This window comes from Amblyomma maculatum, chromosome 10 (assembly GCF_055883805.1).
Source record: "Amblyomma maculatum isolate TAMU_Amacu chromosome 10, ASM5588380v1, whole genome shotgun sequence".
Taxonomy (NCBI): Eukaryota; Metazoa; Arthropoda; class Arachnida; order Ixodida; family Ixodidae; genus Amblyomma; species Amblyomma maculatum.
Genome location: NC_139353.1, coordinates 20536847 through 20546658, shown reverse-complemented (window position 1 = coordinate 20546658; position 9812 = coordinate 20536847).

Here is a 9812-nt window from a genome sequence, read left to right as displayed (position 1 = left end):
AGACCTACTTCTGTCCAGCCAGACTCCTCACCGGTGGCCTTGTTAGAAACTGACAGGCCAGCACCTGTTGGACGCCATCTCGAAATCATACAACCGCGCTCCCTTTTTCAACACACATGTCCCCACAAGTGACGCCAAATATCTTGACCAAAAAGTGGCCGCTCCTGAGAATGTGCTGACGAAAGGCACTGCACGCAAACTGCGTGTAGTGATAAGTTAGGTGGGTTCAAACGGCATGTTACGAACTCACGAGACTGCGCAGCGAAGGGTTAAAACGAGGCGTGCTCGGCAAACGCGTGACGTGCCTACGAGAGAAGATTATCAATCCTCAACGGCGGAGTCACTCTCCTATAGTGAATCCTATACGATCCACTATACAGGAGGTCATCTCATATTCCTCCTTTAGGATCCACTCCTAGGTCTGCTTCAGTGGATCCTATAAGATCCTATAGGATCCACTGAAGCAAGTGTTGTTATTGCCGACGTCTTCCAACCGGAAGATTGAAGAGGTAGGAAGGGGAATACAAAAGAAAACTGAAAGCAAGAGAACGCAGAATAAAAAATATATATAAAAGACTACAGTTCGAGGAAAGAAAAAAAAAAAAAAACACGCACAGCAATCGCCGTTCGGCGGTCGATGCTCTCTGAAATGGATCGGACGGAAGAGCCGAAACCTGATTGGACTGCTATTCGCCACTGAAAGAGGATTGCAAAAAAAAAAAAAAAAAAGAAAAAAGCAGAAAAAAGTAATGCGGCGCTACGCTGAGAGCTAAAACAGAGGAGGAGGAGGAGGAGGAGAAGGGGGGGGGGGGTCTGTTCTCCATTTACTCGAGTGTTCGGGGGTGACATATTACAGCACTCAATCCCATCGATTGCGCGCAAGTTCAGTATGCATGCAGAAAGACTCGACTGCGCCGCCAAGCTCTCCTGGGGGAGAGGGGGGGGGGGGGGTAGGAGGGGGGTTGTTCTTCTCTTTAAAACAGCCATTCCTCCCTGAAGGGGATTTTGTATCTTTTTTTGTTCGACCTCGGACTTTGTTTAGCCTTCACACAAGGCATCGTATGACCCGTTCGCCTTTCACTGCTCGTTCCGTTTCCTTCTCCAGTTATGCGAGGACCCGGCGGTACACTCTTAATCTCGTTCCACATAGGTTCCAGTTATAAGTGGAACTTTCAAAAAAGTTCCGCCTAATAAGTGGAACTTTTTTAAAAGTTCCACTTATAAGCGGAACGTATGTGGAACCAGATTAAGAGTGTAATAAAGGAAACACGAAAATTGTGCTCACGAAACTTGTGGAAAAGGCCCCGATCAGCAAACGCATATATAGAAGCTGAAGCGATCACAATAGAAAAGGCGCACGCAGAATGCGCTTGAATTAACTTTGCCGTGAGGGCATACATGCCGATTTCTGAAAATTCTGTGGCTAACAAAATTATGACATGGACTTTCGAACGTAAGTACGCGTGGCTGGTATTACGCGGACGTAACGCCTGCTTTTTTTTTTTTTTCCTTGTCTGGTGCTCAGTTTGAACACCAAGAAGTTAAATATACAGTCTGCTGGCAGTCAGCTCGTGTTAAAGCATTCCCACTAATTAAGCCATTTGAAGTTGATAGAAAAAGAAAAATGAAAAGCATATGTCGCTGTACAACTAGCCGTTCTCCCAGGCAAGCTGCGGTGTGCATGTAGATACGAATTACGGAGGCTCTATAGACTAGGCCGCTGTTGGGTGCGCAACAGTGATCGCGGAGTCCGTTTCGGCCTCGTGTCGCATTTCTGAATCGAGTTACGGGAAACAGGCTCCATCTTGAAATTAAATTTTCGCTTCGTTGGACGTTGGACTGTTCATTTGTACGCGCTGATAGAAATGACTTTTTTTTTTTTTTTATCGTGCTGGAGTTTTTGGGGTACGGTGAATAACGGTACGGTGAACGCTCGCACGCATGCACGCAAAAGGCTGCCGAGCCATGAGGCAGAAGCGAATCGTAGGGGTGCCACACGTGACCGTCTCCTCCGGGCGCCGGCGATGTTAAGACGTCACATTTTCTTAACGTAATACATGGCACCCCGGTTTGACCTCTTTTACTCGAAGTGCGATTTATTTAGCTACCTGCCAGATGTTGGAACAGTCCCCCATCATTTCGCCCCTTTATACTTTTCCGCAGCATTTCGGATATACCTTCGCACGCGAAAAAAGTTAGAGGGTCTCTTAGATGTCTCTTATGGCGAAAGCCTATTCTTCCTCTCCTATCATTTGCCTCTTATCGGCGTTCGTTGCAGTAGTAGTAGTAGTAGTAGTAGTAGTAGTATAAAACTTCATTCCGCAAAATGGGAAGGGGTTTAGGGATTGGGGTCTTGAGCTGCAGGTTGTGTTCCTAGCTACAGGATCTCATTGGTTCTTGCTGCTGGTCTTGCGGGTCAGAGCTGGTCAGAAGCCCCTCCCACTGCTCGACTATCGGGCACGCCGGACAGCCTCATGTGGAGTGGTAGAGGGCGGCTATCTCTCCGCACCACATGCATTCTCAGGAGGGGCGAAAAACAAAAAAAAACAAACAAAAACAAGCAGAATGTTGTATGGGCACCTGGGCGCGGAGGAGTGGAGGGAAACCTTAGTTCGAGGTTACACAAACCGAGCGAGCGACGACAAAGGGGAAACCAACATTACTCCGAACAGCTACGGAGAGCTCACCATGTTTTGGAAATTAGGACGCCGTAAATAGCCGCTTCGTTGCAGTGCTACATATAATTGGTTTAGAGGAAATGAATGGCGCAGTCTCTGTCACACTTTGTCCGGCAAGTGTGAGTTTGGACGGTACACCATCGCTCCTGTCGCGTTGCGTTCCTTGGCGCGCGTTCACGTGTGGCATTTCAGATGCAGGAAAGCTAGACAGGAACCAATCTCGTGGAATATTACAGATCTCGCGCACGAATCTCGCGCGCCCCTATTGCAAAAACCAGTGCCACTGGGAGCCAGCGCCCCAGCGCCATACCTGATTATGGTCCCAGTATGACGCTGGACACTGGGCGCACTGGGACGCGGCATACTGGGACGCTCCGCGCTGGCGGCACTGTTCGCCCGGAAAAAAAAAAAGGCGTGGGATGAAAATTAAAAGGTAAAAAGTAACGAAACCAGTTAAGTAGATAAAAAAACCTAAAAAAAAAAAAAATAGTGCTCTAAGCGTGCCTCGAACTAAGTCCCTAGGTACATACCAATCACTAGCTCAGCACCCTAACCACTCGGCCACGCCGAGAACTAGGTTTTGTATAAACATTTCTGCATTTTATGTCATGACCCGCATTTATAAGGTTGGGACTTCATGTTTCCCAGTCTACAGGCCATTGCTACCGCTCTGACAATTGCAACTTCTTGATCATTTTAGCTTGCTGTCTGCTCTCACGACCTGCAACTAATGTTCTGGGTGCCTATGCGCGCTATTTTGTGCACTGGAATCATTTTAACATGTGGAGTTTGACATCGCTGGCAAATTTACCAACGCCGGCTCTTGGGTGGTTCTCTGCTACCGTGGGCGTAATTTTCGCTGAACACGGAGCTTTAGTAGAAGCCTTCAAGGAAAAACGTGCGACCAAGCTTCAATACCGGCAAGCGCCGCAGCGATGACCCTAATTGCGTGTAACTAAACATTTTTTGTATGTAAACATTGCGGGAAGCGTTGCGATGACTGAGGGTACGGCTGCTTGATACGCAGAGTAAGAAGGAGCGCAAAAGCTTGAGAAACACGCCAAATATTATGTATTACAAGCGCTGTATGTTGTTGCTTTTTCTCTCATGGACCCATCGCTCGGTAAACTACTCTCTTCCTTGTTTTAGTTTTTCTTTCTGCTGTTGATACGGGCCGTGGTGCAGGCTACGCTCGCCTGCGATTGAGCCCGCATTGAACATTTTGGCAGTAATCATTGTGTTAGAGTGCCCTTAAGATCAGCTGTGAAGTTGGTTATGCATGGTAGCCCACATTATTCAATTCCAGCTTTAGTAGTGCGTTAATCGTCAGTGTGTCATGAGATCGAGGCGCGGCGATCGTTGTCGCTCTCGAAACGCTCGAAACGACCTATCGAAACATGGAAACTCTAGAAAAAAGATACTGCCTTTGTTTGCTTACAAATGCGCAACGACTTCGCAGCAAAAAGCGCTTGCTTGAACCATATTTTTCATATGCCCCCCGATGGTCGATTGAAAGTACGCTGTTGCCCTGTTGGCCCCTGAGGGATGCTACTCCGGCAGACGCCGCAGGCCGCACCGGCTATACTGGGGCACTGGGACCAGTGCGGCACCAGCGCACATATAGCGCTTCTCCCAGTGCATGGCGGATGCCAGCGACACACCCAGCGTCAAAAGTCTAATCCCAGTGTTTTTCTCCCATCGCACCAGTGCAGCCAGTGTCTTCCCGTTACTGCTCCAGTGAATATCGCAGACCTCCAGCGTGCCCAGCAGATCCAGTGCAAAACCAGCGCGAAAATCTTACTGGTTTCGCACTGGAGACGCTGGTTTTTGCAATAGGGGCGGGATTTTGTTTCTTGAGCCTCGAAAGCCTTTCCTTTTTTGCCTTAAAAGAAAGTCTGCTTTCCACGTCGAAAAACGAGGGAGCTAATGTTAGCGGTCTGCATTATTCGGCAGGACAGGGAGAAGGGAAACGACCAGGAGTTTTAGTTCTCCGTTCTTCCAACTGCCGCGTAGTGCCGGACGCAAGCGGGAGCCCGACAACGCCATCGCACTATAAGAAAAAAAAAAAAAATGAAAAACAGTGGCCCTGCAGAGAAAGCGTCCCTTCTTTGTTTGCCCACAGCTATGCGCCCTCGACAGTGTCCTCCGACGCGCTGTTTGCGCTGCTCGGGCAGTGTTCAAACACTTTCACCGCCTGCGTTTACAGCGCTGTATCGTCGGTCTTCTAGTTCCGGATCGACTTTGCATATTGCGTGCGAGCTTGGAACCTCGCGCTCTTTAGAGATTCTTTCTGGCTGTTTTGTCGTCCGGGAACTGTCGGGTAAACCTACTTTTGCGTTTTTTTTTTTCTACGCCGGGACGGGGAGCTGAGAAGAAACAGCAGAAACAGCGACGCTGTCACTAATACCATCCAAAACACTATCGGTATAGTAACAGCGGGCGGCGGCAACGACAGTGGCCGTGAGCTGCGACGCTGATATCAGTGACTAGCTTGTCTGAGTTAGTTAATGGTCGGCCAAAGTTGTTGACTGCGTGGTATGCTAAATCGTGTTTCGCAGCTTCGGGTATGTATACTATAGGGCATCACTAAAAGAAGCAAGGCGTTGTTAACGACGGCAGCAAGAACAACTGAAGGAGCGAGCGACGGCAGCAATATGAACAGGCTTAATAACAACATTGTTAGTATAACATCATTCACGTATGCAGTGCCGGTTACCCCTTGAATAGCAACAACCCTATCAACAGAGTGACCAAATGATATCGGCGACCTAGTGTCATGAACTCCGTGAAAATCGTCGAGGAACATCGATAGACTAACATCAGCAAAGCATCATTGAACAGGGCAAACAATCTAACACAAACGGTAAGCGCCCGTACTTCCGCGTTCGTTAGTCCGCAAACGAATGTGGGGGAAGGCCTTTTGTTACTCCCAGAACAACATCCGTGCGACTACGCGTGCGCGTGTTGTGGATGTTTTCGTATGCCTCTCCAGTGCGCTCATACTTCCGGGGAATCGTCGGGTGCCGTTTCGCTAGGCCGTCTTCCGATGAGACGCTCCCTTTGTTTTGTTTGTTTTTCCCTTTGGCGTTTCGCCGTCTTCCCCATCGCCCCAGCCTATGTACTCCTCGTGCCAATCCCGCATAAGCCTTTCATAAGACGACTCTGACGCCGCGAGGGCGCCTTGTGTGAATCCGCTTTTCTTTGGCGGGAAAGGCTTGGCTGCGTCTTCCTCTTTTCCCGCGGCGTCGCGTCATTGTCTTCCTTCCTGGTCCCCTTTCGGGTGACTCGTGGTCTGCGCGTTTATCGATCCCACTAAGCCCTGTGCGAACATGCCAGGCCGCTCTTTGGACGACGTCGAGACTCATTCTTCGCATTTCTCTCTCCCCCTCTTCCTCCCCCTCCCTCCCCCTTTCCCGTTTTCCCCTGCATTGTATGGCTGACTCTGTTTCTTGATCGTCTTGCTGAATCCCACCGCGCGCGTGCATTCGCATCCACAGTGTGTACATATTCGACACAAAGCCGCGCTGTGTTTTTATACGCACGCAGCGTTGGTCGTCTGCTTGAGCGTCGCTCTAGGGGGGGGGGGGGGGGGGGGGGGTGTGATATTTTCTTCCCCATTTTGTTTAGCCTTTCTTGCCTTTTTTCTTTTCTTTTGTCGCGTGGCGCCGACCTTTTTGTTTGCGTAGCGTCTGTTCCTCGAGCGAAGACGCAACATCGCACGCACATGCATATACTACACCATCCTCGCCGCCGTTGCAGTGATGATGCTTGAGACATCGGTCGTCTGCTCGGCCGTCGTAACGTCCACCATGACACTTTTTGTTCTTGCTTTCTCGTCTGATTGCTTCTGTGGCCACGACGGACCGTGTTGCGTGTACTGCGGTGCTGTTCAAAGGCGCCGCGCCGCGCCTTTCGCGTGCTCGTCGCCTTTATTTCAGTAACCTTCGATCGTCGTACCGCCTCCTCAGTCGCGATGTGCGCTGTGTTGGTTTGTCACGCGACGCGGCTTTGTTGGTGCGAGCGCTTCTTTATTTAGGGTTGCCTGTGTCTTGGCGCGCTTAACGCGCTGTTGTACCTGCTGCGTCGTCTCTTCGATGTCCTCCTCGCTTTGTGTTAGCGTCCTTGTGACGCAACGGAGAACAAGCGACCCTCAGTTCTTATCTCATCTCTGGATGTGATGTGCGTGATCAGCGATGTCGTTTCTCGACATAAGTGGCTGACACTGCAGCGTTGTTCTGCTGCTCATTTCTGTAAGACTGTGCGCGGAGTTTATTTTTGTAGCCTGGTTGTATGTTTCAATTACTCTTGTTGGTGGTCAGAGCTTCTGTCGAGGGGGGAGAGGGAGGGGGGATTGTTAGACAGTTTGTTAGTGGCTATCCTCGTTTCCAGGTAGATACGTTCGGTCCTCGGCATGGCGTAGAATGCTGATTACTTTTTTTCGGGCTTCTGAGCATACAGTAGCAGTTGCGGTATTCACTAAGCGACAGAAGTGCAAGATGCCGGGCTAGTTGGTACTGCATAATGAAAAAAAAAAAAAAAAAAAAAAAAAACAGCGCAAGCAATGGGACGAAACACGAAGGAAAGGAAACAGCGCCCGTGTCTTTGTTTCCTTTCCTTCGTGTTTCGTCCCGTTCCTTGCGTGGTTTTTTTTCACTAAGCGACAGGGCTTTTTTTTTGCATGCCTCTTCAAACCAACTAAGACCTTCAGACTTTGCAGTCTTCTCACTGATCGCCATTTGTTCTCCAGTAATCCGCTTAGAGTATTTAGTCGGTTAAGTAGCTTTAACTGGCGTCACGCCTTCTAACATAAAAAAAGCGGAAGGGGGGGGGGGGGGGGGGTTCTTGCTCTCTTTAATAAATATAAAAGCGGAAACGTTCAGACCCCTAAGTCCATTGTATATGTAACGACGGGGCGGTCTTACATCGCACGTTTACATGTATACAGCCGAATTCACACGTGCACAGCCCGATGGGTTTGCTTCAAACTCCTAAGCCTTAGAGATTGGCACACAGTCCCTTTCGCTTGCGGGGTAACATGGGCGTCGAGGATGCTATTCCAAGAACGATGCAGGACTCGTATGTAAACCCTTTGGCCTGTGTATTTTTTGATGGGGGCTGGACAGCTTACGCAAGGCAAGACGCATCAAGTTACTCGCTTCAGCAATGCGTTTAGCGAATGCTTGGTGAGATGAATTCGCAAAGTGTGGTATTTAGTTTCGACGAGACGGAGTGAAACGCAGTTGTTTTAAGTGCACGAATCGCCGCGTAGCGCGGATGACAGTAATGAACATCGCTAGCGTAACGCTCAATATGTTTTTTAATGGGCATCCCGACTAGGCACGGCTGTTGAGGCCAGCCTTTTCTTTTTTAACTGTTGTCTGTTTTCAAGCGGCACTTATCAGTGTCGCATAAGAAGACATCTTAAAAGAGAAAAAAAAATCAAAACAAACGCTGCTATAATGACGGCAACTCTTTAACTCTTGCCCAACGACACCCACGGAGCATTGACCACCCCAGATCGATGGTTGTGAGCGTCTGTAGCGAAGCTGTTGCGCAGGCGTCGGGCACATCGCCCCATTTAGTCGATATATCACAGACCATAGTTTCAGTTTTTGCGAAGCCATGGTTGCCAGGGTGTACATTTTACCGAAATCCCCTGGAAACCGATGCCGCGTCGCGATCTCTGACAGTCATGGCCGCCACCTCGGGTCCATCGCAAGCGCATCGTCGACTGGACATTTCTATAGCTTGAACTTTAGTAGGAAAGGTTCGATGAAGGCGCCTACAGGTCGTTATTAGAGTTCAGTAGCGGTCGCAGCGAGGATTGACGGCACACCGACTAGAAGGTTACGCCGACCGTTTGCGCCCATCCCACACTCGATGGTGTCAAGCTTGGATCGCGTACCCGAAGTGAACGAGGGGGCATGCATAAAGGGATTTTTAGGGCACAAAATAAGCGTTCTTTAAGACATGTGCGGTGTACTTTCCCTTCCTCTACGTATAGCGCGCCTGCTTCGCTGCATGTTTACAATCGGTCAAAAGGTTTGACTAGAATTTGTGTGCCTCGGGGATTTTGCGAGCGGCAGAGTTAATTTTTGTATCACGTTTTATTGCATTGATGGGCCACGTAACGTATTTTTTGATTTCATGCGCGGTTTTTATTTTGAAGTATAAGTCAATGTTTACCAAGCTTTTTCGTTTTTTTTTTTTCCTCTGAAATTTTGTGTTCGCCTCTGCTTTGTATCATATTTTTGCTATTTTTCCAGTTTAAAATGTGCGTTGATTTAGATCCGTTTCTATGTGTGACAGAACATAATGTGTCTGGCAGTTTCTTAAAAAAAAAAAAATGGTTTCTGGCGTTTGAGTGAAGCCCAGCCTCAATTTGTAGGAAATGTCGCCGTAGTAATACCAGTCCTGGCGGGCGTGGGAATAGAGATGAATTGTATTAAATGGTAAGCTTGTTAACTAAGTTCTAACAGTTAGTATTTTAACTGATACAGATTGGTGCTTGGTTGCAATTATAGCTTGCTTCACACGATTAATAATACTCGCATCAATCTTTAGGCGTAGCGTCAATTGAAAATGACGCGCGCAGAGTGGGCCAGGAAACAAACGCGTGTTAACGACATTGTATTCGAAATCAAGAAGAAATGGGCATTGGCAGGACATGTAGTGCGAAGGGAATGATAACTGATGATCGCTAAGGGTAGCTGACTACACGGATTTTGAGATAATGCAAGTGTTGCAGGGACGTCGGGCGGAAGAAAATTAACCAGAATGATGAGATAGCTTGTTTGCTTGATTCAGCTGGCGGAGGACCGTGTTACTTAAAGGGATGTAGAGGAGCAAAACGTTGAGTTGGGCTAGTCAGTACGGATTCATAATGAAACGACGCGAAAGACACCTGTGTCCTCATTTCTCTGGCCCGTCGTCTTTTGCGCTGTTTCATTATGAATGTGGGGGAGGCCTTTGCAGTGCGGGGGGCGTGATCTGGCTGATGATTACGATGATTATGGTGAGATATAGTATTTCCACGCGCGTCCTTATGAAAACAAACCATGCGGCCAACCAAACGCTCGGCCTCTATACTCCTTTGTGAAGAAGCTCACCTAGTCGAGGACAGCTGTTGGGCGC